General features: G+C 39.4%; 1 pseudogene; it reads left to right on the top strand.

The window, feature by feature from the left end:
• LOC103605289 overlaps positions 1-9,084 on the top strand; it is a 13,146-nt pseudogene extending 4,062 nt beyond the window's left edge.
• Positions 9,085-10,235: the final 1,151 nt, after the last annotated feature.

Raw genomic sequence — 10,235 nt, 5'->3', positions numbered from 1 at the left:
ATCACATTCTTTTCTAGCTTTTAGGGTTTGTGCTGAGAAGTCTGATGTTAACCTGATTGGGGCTCCCTTATAGGTGATCTGACACTTCTCTCTTGCAGCTTTTAAGATTCTCTCTTTGTCTTTGAGCCCTCAGTTGGCCTCTAGTGTCTTGTGTGTGTGTTTGCCTCGGGTTTTGGGCCTCTCCAGGAAGCCTCCTCTCTGGTCAGCTTGGACTCTACTAGGCTGCTGGATCTCGGGACAGTACCGCAGGGTGTGTGGTCTCTTTTGAGCTTCCACTTCCCATGTAGGAGTTCTCCCTGTTCCGTGTGTTCTGGCCCTGGCTGCTGGATCCCCCCCTGCCGGCCCCATAGGGTATGTGTGTTCTGCTGAGTCTCCGCCTCGCTATCCTGGCGTTTCCCCACTCTGTGTGCACTAGGTGGGGCTGTTGGACCTTGCAGAGGTGGCCCATAGGGTGTGTATTTTTTTTTTTGCCAAGACTCCACCTCCTTTGCTGGACCCCTCCCCACTCTGTGCACTTTTTAAGTTCTGTCGCGTGTAGTTGAGTTATCTCCCACACCAGGGCGTGAGCTCCTCGGGGGAGGATCCCACAGCACACAGTTCCTCTTTGAATCCCCCCAGCGCAGGCTGACTCGGGCACCCGCTGGCAGTCAGCTCTCTGGCAGGTTCAAGCTCGCGAGCGCTCTGGCCACACCTCTCCCAACCAGAAATCAGTTTGGTGTTCTTCCAAACTGATGGCCACAGAGATGGCATCTGCCTCCCAGAAACAGGAAGTTTACCTGGGGCTGAAGCCCAGGGTGTGGTGGAGTGACAATCTGGCTGGGCTCCTCTTCCCTGCCCTCCTGATGCTGGCCAGGGGCTCCCCATGCCACCAGCCCCACCAGAGATCCGTGGGGGGAGTGGGATTGGAGGCCGGTCCACAGGCCCTGGGGGGCCCCACGCCGAGGCACGCAAGTGGCACGGCTCAGTGAGGAGCCGCGCCAAGCGAGGAGGGCAGGCCTGGCCAATCCGAGCCGGCTGGCTCCTCCTCCACCCGAGAAAGTGGAGGCAGCGCTGGTGCTGGTGCCTAGCCTGGTGTGGTAGGCGGGAGCCAGATGGGCGTTTGCCCCGCAAGCGGGGCCAGGCTGGGGGTCACTCACAGAGCTCACAGAGCTGGGCCAGTCAGGCACCTTCCTCTCCATTTCCACGTCATCGCTGCCATCTTTCTTGGCCTTTGTTGCCTCGGACTGCTCACTCGGTCCCGCGGCACGGCTCGAGCGCTCTCAGGAATCTTCTTTTGTGTCAGCCCTAAAACCTTGAATCTGTAGTTGCTTTTTTGTCATTGTAGATTAGTTGATCAATGATTTATTCATTTTTTGTTGCTCTTGGAAATGCAAATAGTACTCTGGGAGCACAGCGCTCACTTCTCAGGCTCGTGCTGTCTTCTGGCATGCCCACTCCAGACCCGTTGCCATCTTGAAAACCCCAGAAATGATATTTCTTAATGATCATTTAACAGTTGTATCTTCAGTACCCTTCTAAAGGAAATTCAAAGGTATTAGAAGGCAAACATCTTTCAGGAACATAGGTTGTACATGGAAAGACAAGTCATCAAGATTAATGACTATATAAAATTACATGTCAAATATACGTACTACTTTAAGAGTTCACTGAAAATTATAGTCTAAAGAGATGTGGCAGCCTTTAAGAAAGCATTTTTCAGAGCATGTAGCAGCCTCAATGAAGCATATCTTAAGTGTGGATTAGTCAGAAGGAGCGTGAGGGCAAACTCTAGTAAGGAGAACATGTTCAAATTCTTGGAGACAGGACTCAACATGGCTTTTCTGGCAGAAATTTTCTAGGCTTAGTTGACTTCAATAAGAGATATTTATTCGAGGATAGTGGAATATAAGCTTAGATACACACAGTTAGATGCAGACAGTTAATGTTTCATTAGCTGTACCCTGAAATTTTCTGTTATTTTATTTTATTTTATTTTATTTTTTTTCCTTTTTGTCTTTTTTCGTGACCGGCCATGGATCGCAACCCTCAGTGTCGCGCCCGTACTGGACTGGGACCAGCTACGGGATCGCAACCCTCAGTGTTGCTCCCGCACCTCACTCAGCCAGTGAGCGGCCGGTCTGTATGTGGGATCCGAACCCTTGGCGGGAGCGCCGCCATGCTTCCCAAGCGGCGTGCGCCACCGGGCCGGCCCTTTCTGTTATTTTTTAAAACAGCTTTGAGATATAATTCACATGCCATACAATTCACTCATTAAAGTAAACAATGCACTGGTTTTTGATGTATTCACAGATATGTGCAAACATCAGTCAATTTTAGAACATTTTCATCACCTCAAAAAGAAACGCTGTACCCTTTACCTGTCACCCCTCTGTTCACGTTCCCCACACCTCTAAGCAACCACTAATCTACTGTCTGTCTCTGTAGATTTGCCTATTCTGGACATTTCAAATTAATGCAGTCATACAATATGAGGACTTTCGTGACTGGCTTCTTTAACTTAACATATTTGCAAGGTTCATCCACATTATAGCATGTATCAATACTTCGTTACTTTTTTGATTGAATAATGTTCCATTTTACAGGTATACCACATTTTGCTATCCATTCATCAGTTGATGGACATTTCGGTTGTTTTCAGCTTTTAGCTAGTATGAATAGTGTTGCTGTAGACATTAGTGTACAATTTTTGGTGTGGACATAAGCTTTATATTGTCTTTGTTTGTATCTAGGAGTAGAATTGCTGGGCTAGGGCCGAGCCCGTGGCGCACTCGGGTTCGGATCCTATATAGGGATGACCTGTTCACTCACAGTGCTCACTGGCTGAGCGCGGTGCGGCTGGTCTCAAAAAGGACAAAAAAAAAAAAAAAAAAGAATTGCTGGGCTATATAGTAGTTCTGTATTTAACTGTTTGACGGACTGCCAGAATGTTTTCCAAAGTGGCTGCTTCATTTTATATTCCCCACAGCAGAACATGAAGGTACTGATTTTTCCACCTCCTTGTTAACACTTAGGATTTGACTTTTTGATTCTATCTATAGCAGTGGGTATGAAGTGGTATCTCATTGTGGTGCTGATTTGCATTTCCCTGATGACCAGTGATGTCGAGCATCTTTTCATGTGCTTATTAAGAATTTATACCCCTTCTTTGGAGAAATGTCTGTTCAGATCCTTTGCCCGTTCTTGAATTGGTTTGTCTTTTTATTGCTGAGTTGTAAAAATTCTTTAAATATTCTAGATATGTCCCTTATCAGATGTATGATTTGCACGTCTTTCTCCCACTCTATGGTTTATCTTTTCACTTTCTTGACAGTGTCCTTTGAAGCACAAGTGTTTATGATGTTAATGAAGTCCAGTTTATTTTTTCTTTTGTTGCTTCTGCTTTTGGTGTCATATCTGAGAATCCGTTTCCAAATTCAGGATCACGAAGATTCCCTCCTATTTTTTTTCTTAAGAGTTTTATAGCTTTAGCTCTTACTATTTAGGTCTTTGATCCATTTTGAGTTAATTTTTGCATATAGTATAAGATAGGGGTCCAACTTCATTCTTTTGCATATGGCTATCCAATTATTCAAGCACCATTTATTGAAAAAACTATTCTTTTGTCATTGAATAGTTTTGGCTCGCTTGTCAAAAGTCCATTGGCCATAATGTGAGGTTTTATTTCTGGACTCTCAATACTATTCTATTGACCTACATGTCTATCCTTATGTCAATACCATGCTCTCTTGATTACTGTTGTTTATAGTAAGTTTTGAAATTGAGAAGCGTCATTCCTCCAACTTTGTTCTTCTTTTCCAGGATTGTTTTGGCTAGTCAGGGTCCCTTGCAATTCCATATTAATTTTAGAATTAGCATTTCAGTTTGTACAAAGAAACCTTTTTGGATTCTGACAGGGATTGCATTGCATCTGTAGATCAATTTGGGGAGCCCTACCATCTTAACAATATTAAATCTTCTGATTCGAGAACGAGAGATGTTTTTCCATTTATTTAGACCTTCTTTAGTTTGTTCAACAATGTTTTGTGGTTTTCAGAGTATAAGTGGTAGTATTCTTTTTGATGCTATTGTAAATGGAATTTTTTCTTCATTTTATTTTCAGATTGCTCATTGCAAGTGTATAGAAATATAATTGATTTTTTGTATAGTGGTCTGGTATCTTGGACCTTACTGAAGTCACTTATTAGTTTTAATAGTTTTTTACTTGATTCCTTAGGATTTTCTATGTAAAAGATTTTGGATAGAGGAGTTTTAAAATATTTCTTTCCACATTGTATACCTTCTAATTTTTTTTTTTTTTTGGTCTAATTGCCCTGACTAGAACCTCCAGTATAATGTTGAATAGAATGGTAACAGTGGACATCCTTGTCTTGTTCCTGATCTTAAGGGGAAACAACTAGTCTTTCACCATTAAGTATTATACTAACTGTAGATTTTTCCTAGATGCCCTTTATCAGATTGAGGAAGTTTCCTCCTATTCCTAGTTTGTTGAGTGTTTTTATCATGAAAATATGCTGGATTTTGTCAGCACCACACTCTCCCGAGTGAGCTAACCGGCCATCCCTATATAGGGATCTGAACCCGTGGCCTTGGTGTTATCAGCACCACACTCTCGCAAGTGAGCCACGGCCTGGCCCAAAATATGCTACATTTTGAAAAATGCATTTTCTGTTGAGATGATCTATTTATATGGTGTATTACTGATTATTGATTAACTGACTTTTGGATATTAAGCCAGCTTTATAGTCCTGGACAAATTCCAGTTGGTCACAGTGTATAATTCTGTTTATATGTTGTTGGATTTGTCTTGCTAGTTGTGTGGGGGTGTCTGCAAGACTGCCATCAGATATGATTATTTTTGAGAGGGACTCAGTACCCAGAAAAGCTGTTATGCTCATGGTATAGTTTATTACAGTGATAGAATTCAGCAGTCTAGATCTGGACTTTTATTTGTGGAAATGTTTTTATTTACTAAATTTATTTCCTTGATGTGGATCTGTTCATATTATCTACATTTTTTAGTCAGTTTTTGTAATTTGTGTCTTTCAAGGAATTTTTTCATTTTTGTCTAGATTGTCAAACTCACGGGCATAAAATCTTTAATAATACTTTCTTAAATTTTTTTTATTCATTTACATTTTATTTTTCCAAATTTTGTGTCTGACCTTGAGAAGACAAAATCCAAAGCATTAACCGAGGAAATTGGTCATTTGATTAAGCTGGTAGCACTGGTACCTGAGAACAATGAATGGTTGTAACTTGGTTTCTAGCTCATCAAAATGACAGCATAATTTTTTTTGTCAGTATACAATGTGGTTGATTATTGTGGCCCATTCCCGAAACCTCCTCCCTCCTCCCTCTCCCCACTCCCTCCCAACAATGTCCTTTCTGTTTGCTGTCGTGTCAACGTCTTATTGGTCTTTTGTGTCTGTAGAATCTCTAGAGATGTTCTGTCTTTCATTCCTGATATTGCTACTTTATGTCTTCTCACTTTTTTTCTTCACCGCTAACTAAAGCATATCAATTTCATTGATTTTTTTCAAATAAGTAGGATTTGACTTCACTGATTTTCTCTATTGTTTGTTCATTTTCTATTTCATAGATTTCCTCTCTATTTTTTTCTGTCTTCTTGTTTTAGATTTAGTTTGCTCTTCTTTTCCTGGCTTAAGGTCAAAACTTAGCTCATTGATTTGAGACTTCTAGTTTTCTAATATAAGCATTTAAAGGTAATTCTCCTTTTGTATGGTAGTGAGGGACCATGAAAATGACTGTGGGAGCTGAAACTTTGCAAAGTAATCTTTATGATCAGTGGGAAAGATTTACAGTTGTTTTGTGACCATTAATTTTTTTTTCAAAACATTAAAAAATTATCTTAGTGTTGGTTATAAATAAATAGGGAAATAAAAACATAGTAAAACTAATATTTATTTACTACCCTGAAATTTAAAACATTGGTAGCATTTTGAATGTCTTTATAAGTTTGGATCCATTTCCAACATTTTATCCTTTGTGCTGTCAATGTTGTAAAATATGTCCAAGAGTTCCAATGTATTTGATACATTATTTTTCAAATCCTTTCTGCCCTTCTCATGTCTCTGGCACTTCAATTACACATATGCTTAATATTGTTCTACAGATCTTTGATCATCTGCTTATTTTTTTAAACACATCTTTTTCTTTTTGTTCCTTGAGTTAGATAATTTCTAGTAATAAATCTTCAAGTTACTGATTCTGATTTTGTCTTTTGCCTTCTCAAATCTACTGAGACCATCTGGTTTAATTTTCGTTTTAGCCTTAGAATTTCCATTTGGTTCTTTTATTTTTAATTTATTTTTAAACTTACATAAAGTTTATTCTTTAAATTTTGACAAAGGCATAGAGTCATTTAACTATCATCATAATCATGTAACAGAACAGTTCCATTACTCTCAAAATTTCCTCTTTATTGCCTATTTGGTTTATTAATATACTTCTTTTTTCTTTTGAACTTACCTATTCACTTATTTCTCAGTAAATTTTCCTTTTATTATTTGAACATTTTTACAATAGCTCTTTGAAGTCTTTGCTAAATCCAACATCTTCACCACTTGGAGCATTTCTATTGACTGATTTTGTTACTGAGTAAGGTCATATTTTCCTGTTTCTTTACACATCTAGCTATTTTTGGTTGAAAACCATACACTGTAGACAATATGTTGTAGTGTCTCTGGATTCTTTTTATTCTTCTGATCGTTGAGGTTTTTAGAGACAATTAACTTACTTGAACTCAAGCTGTGACATCTCTTTCCCCAAATTGTATCATTGCTTATGTCTCTACTTGTTTGTTTGTTTAAGGCTGGCTCCCCATGGGACTCCCCTGAACCTGTATAAAATAGATGTGAGCTAGTGATATGGGCAGAAGTTACACTAGATATTTATAGCCAGTAAAGCTTCCACACTTGATGCCTAAGTTGCATATGGGTTGGAATGCTTCAAAGGTAAAGCACATTTGCAAGTCTCCCTAGGTTCTCCTTGCACAAAAATTTTAGCGTATAGGTGCAGATGTATGAAGAGTTTATTATCTCAGTTCTTCTATGACTCTTCTGCTTCCATATTCTCTGGTAAAGTTTCAGCTACTCTACCATCAATGTCAAGCTGAGTTTTCCACCTCTAGCTGTTCATGCCCACATGAACTAGGGATGGGAATGGGAAAACTCTAGGAAAGAATGCCATAAGCTACTCATTCTTACCCAATACAGTAACAGTTTTAGATGAGTAAACACTTTTCAACTTATGGCCTGCCTTTTGTAGTTTCCCAAATCCATGAATTAATTTTTTGTTTGTTTTTTAAAGATGACCAGTAAGGGGATCTTAACCCTTGACTTGGTGTTGTCAGCACCACACTCTCCCGAGTGAGCTAACCGGCCATCCCTATATAGGGATCTGAACCCGTGGCCTTGGTGGTATCAGCACCACACTCTCCCAAGTGAGCCACAGGCTGGCCTGAATTAGTTGTTTTTAAAATCATTTCATTCAGTTTTATACTTGTTTTCTGAGGAGGGGAATTCTGTGACTTCCTCATGTCATCACTATTGGAAGTAACATGTATTTTTTATTTATTCACTTGATAAACACACATGCTTTATTGGGTTTTAAGTGGCCTGACCCCTTCCCAATTCATTGTGCTCCTGGACTATCCTAGATTATCCATTTGTCCTTCTACTTCTGTATTCTACTAAGTCTTTCTTGTATTTGTTTGATTTTATCTCTTTATTATTTCAGACTGAGAAAGTAGATTTGACAACCCTCAACTGTATATATTTAGAGATGTTTCCTTCCATAAGGAGATACTGGAAAGCACCTCAGGGGATCATTCATTGTATACTTTAAAAGTCTGGCAAGATGATGACCAGCTGAATGGAGATCAAGAAAACCAAGACAGACTTCTCAGGGAGGTCACAGTCATCAACAACAAAACAATTACTGAAGAATCGGGTTATCTATTAATACATTTGGAAAAATATTTCAGGACTGCAAGATACATCAAGATAAATATTGTATAAATGTGATTCATTTGAAAAGAGCTTGAAATCTAATACGAACCTACTTGGTTGTAACAGGAGTTGTATAAGAACAAACACTGACGAAAATTTTGTATGTGGGAGAACACCTAGCTACAGTTCCTCCTATTTGAAGCATGAGATAATTTATAATGGAGTGAAACATTGTGAAGGTATACACTGTGGAAAGATTCTCAGCAATAAAAATCTCTGTTCAATATGTGGAAGTTGAAACTGAAGAGAAGACCTGTGTATGTATTGAGTGTGGAAAATCCTTTCTCAAGAAGTCACAGCTCAATACACATCAAAGAATTCATACTGGAAAGAAACCTTATGATTGCAGTGCATGTGGAAAAGTATTTAGTAAAAAGTCACACCTCATTGTACACCAGGGAACTCATACCGGGAGAAACCTTGTGAATGTTCTGAATGTGGAAAAGCCTTCACTCAGAAATCATTTCTCATTATACATCGGAGAGTTCATTCTGGGGAAAAACCATATGAATGTAGTGAATGTGGGAAAGCCTTCTCCCAGAAATCACCCCTCATTATACATCAGAGAATACATACTGGAGAAAAACCATATGAATGTAATCCTGTGTGGGAAGGCCTTCCCCTGGAAGTCACTGCTTATTCAACATAATAGAGCTCATACTGGAGAGAAGCCATATGAGTGTACTGAATGTGGGAAAGCCTTCTGTGAGAAGTCCCCCCTCATTATACATAAAAGAATAAAACCTGTCAGCAGTCACATCTCATTGGACATCAGAGAAGTCACACATGAGAAAAACCTTATATATGTACTGAATGTGGGAAAGCCTTTTCTCAGAAGTCTCACCTCTCAGGCCATTGGCAAATCCATACGGGAGAGAAACCTTATATGTGTGCTGAATGTGGAAAGGCCTTTTCCCAGAAATCAGACCTTGTTGTACATTGGAGAATTCATGCTGGGGAAAAACCCTATCAATGTGCTGTATGTGGGAAAGCCTTCATCCAGAAGTCACAACTGACTGTACACCAGAGAATTCATACAGTAGTGAAATTATAGGAGTGGACTGAGCACAGAAAAGTTTCCAATATCAGTTCAAGCCTTAACACTGCAGTATGCATGGATTTGATGAGTTTGGGGACTACATCTCTGTTGATAAAATTTTATAAGCAAAATGATGTTCCTAATGTAGTATTTAATTTTTTGTCAAAATAATATCAGTCTTAATATATAAATGATGGGAATTTTCACTGTGGTACATAAAACTTTTATAATTGTGAGTTGAATCATTAGTCTAACAGAACAGATGACATATATAATCTGTTTTTGAGGTTACATGTTCCTGATTATACTATATAGCAAGAATCAGACATGTGGTAACATTAATGTTAGCCTAGTACAATTTTGGCCACGTAGATATGCCCTGTAGAGGAAATGATGAAAACTTGAGTCAAAAAATGACAAGTTTAGAAACTGTACTTTAGGGAGAGGACTTGACCTTTTCCTGTAAAGGAATATGTAAAATTATTTTTGTAGAAAGATGGAAGGATGGGTTGATTGGGTTCAATAAATGTGACTTTTTGCATTTTTCCATTTCAGGAATATAAGTTGACCTGTTTGTTGATGGACCCAGGATCTTGGAATTAACACTTCTTGCTCATTTTTCCTTTTTACCTCACTCCAATAGGAACTTAGTGTTGTGAAAAAACTTTGGTTCTAAAGCTAGGTGGCTATGGGCTTTAATCCTGGTTTTCACAATTACTCTCTGTATTACATTCTTAGGGCCACTACAACAAAATGCCACAAATCGAGTAGCTTAAAACAACAGAAATTTATTGTTTTAACATTATGGAATGGGGCCGGCCCGGTGGCTCACTCGGGAGAGTGCGGTGCTGATAACACCAAGGCCCCGGGTTCGGATCCCATATAGGGATGGCCGGTTCGCTCACTGGGTGAGCGTGGTGCTGACAACACCAAGTCAAGGGTTAAGATCCCCTTACCGGTCATCTTTTAAAAAAAAAAAAAAAAAAAGATAACATTATGGAAGATAGAAGTCCAAAATCAAGTTGTTTACAGGGTCCTGCTCCCTCTGAAGGTGCTGGGGAGGGATCTGTTCCAAGCTTCCCTCCTGGCTTCTCGTAGCCCCAGCTTTTCCTTGGCTTTTAGATGGCAGCCTTCCCCACGTGTGGCATTACATCATCTTCCTTCTC

The sequence above is a fragment of the Galeopterus variegatus genome, unplaced genomic scaffold (assembly GCF_000696425.1).
Source record: "Galeopterus variegatus unplaced genomic scaffold, G_variegatus-3.0.2 Scaffold5704, whole genome shotgun sequence".
NCBI classification, from domain to species: domain Eukaryota; kingdom Metazoa; phylum Chordata; class Mammalia; order Dermoptera; family Cynocephalidae; genus Galeopterus; species Galeopterus variegatus.
This window is presented reverse-complemented; position numbering and strand designations above follow the sequence as displayed.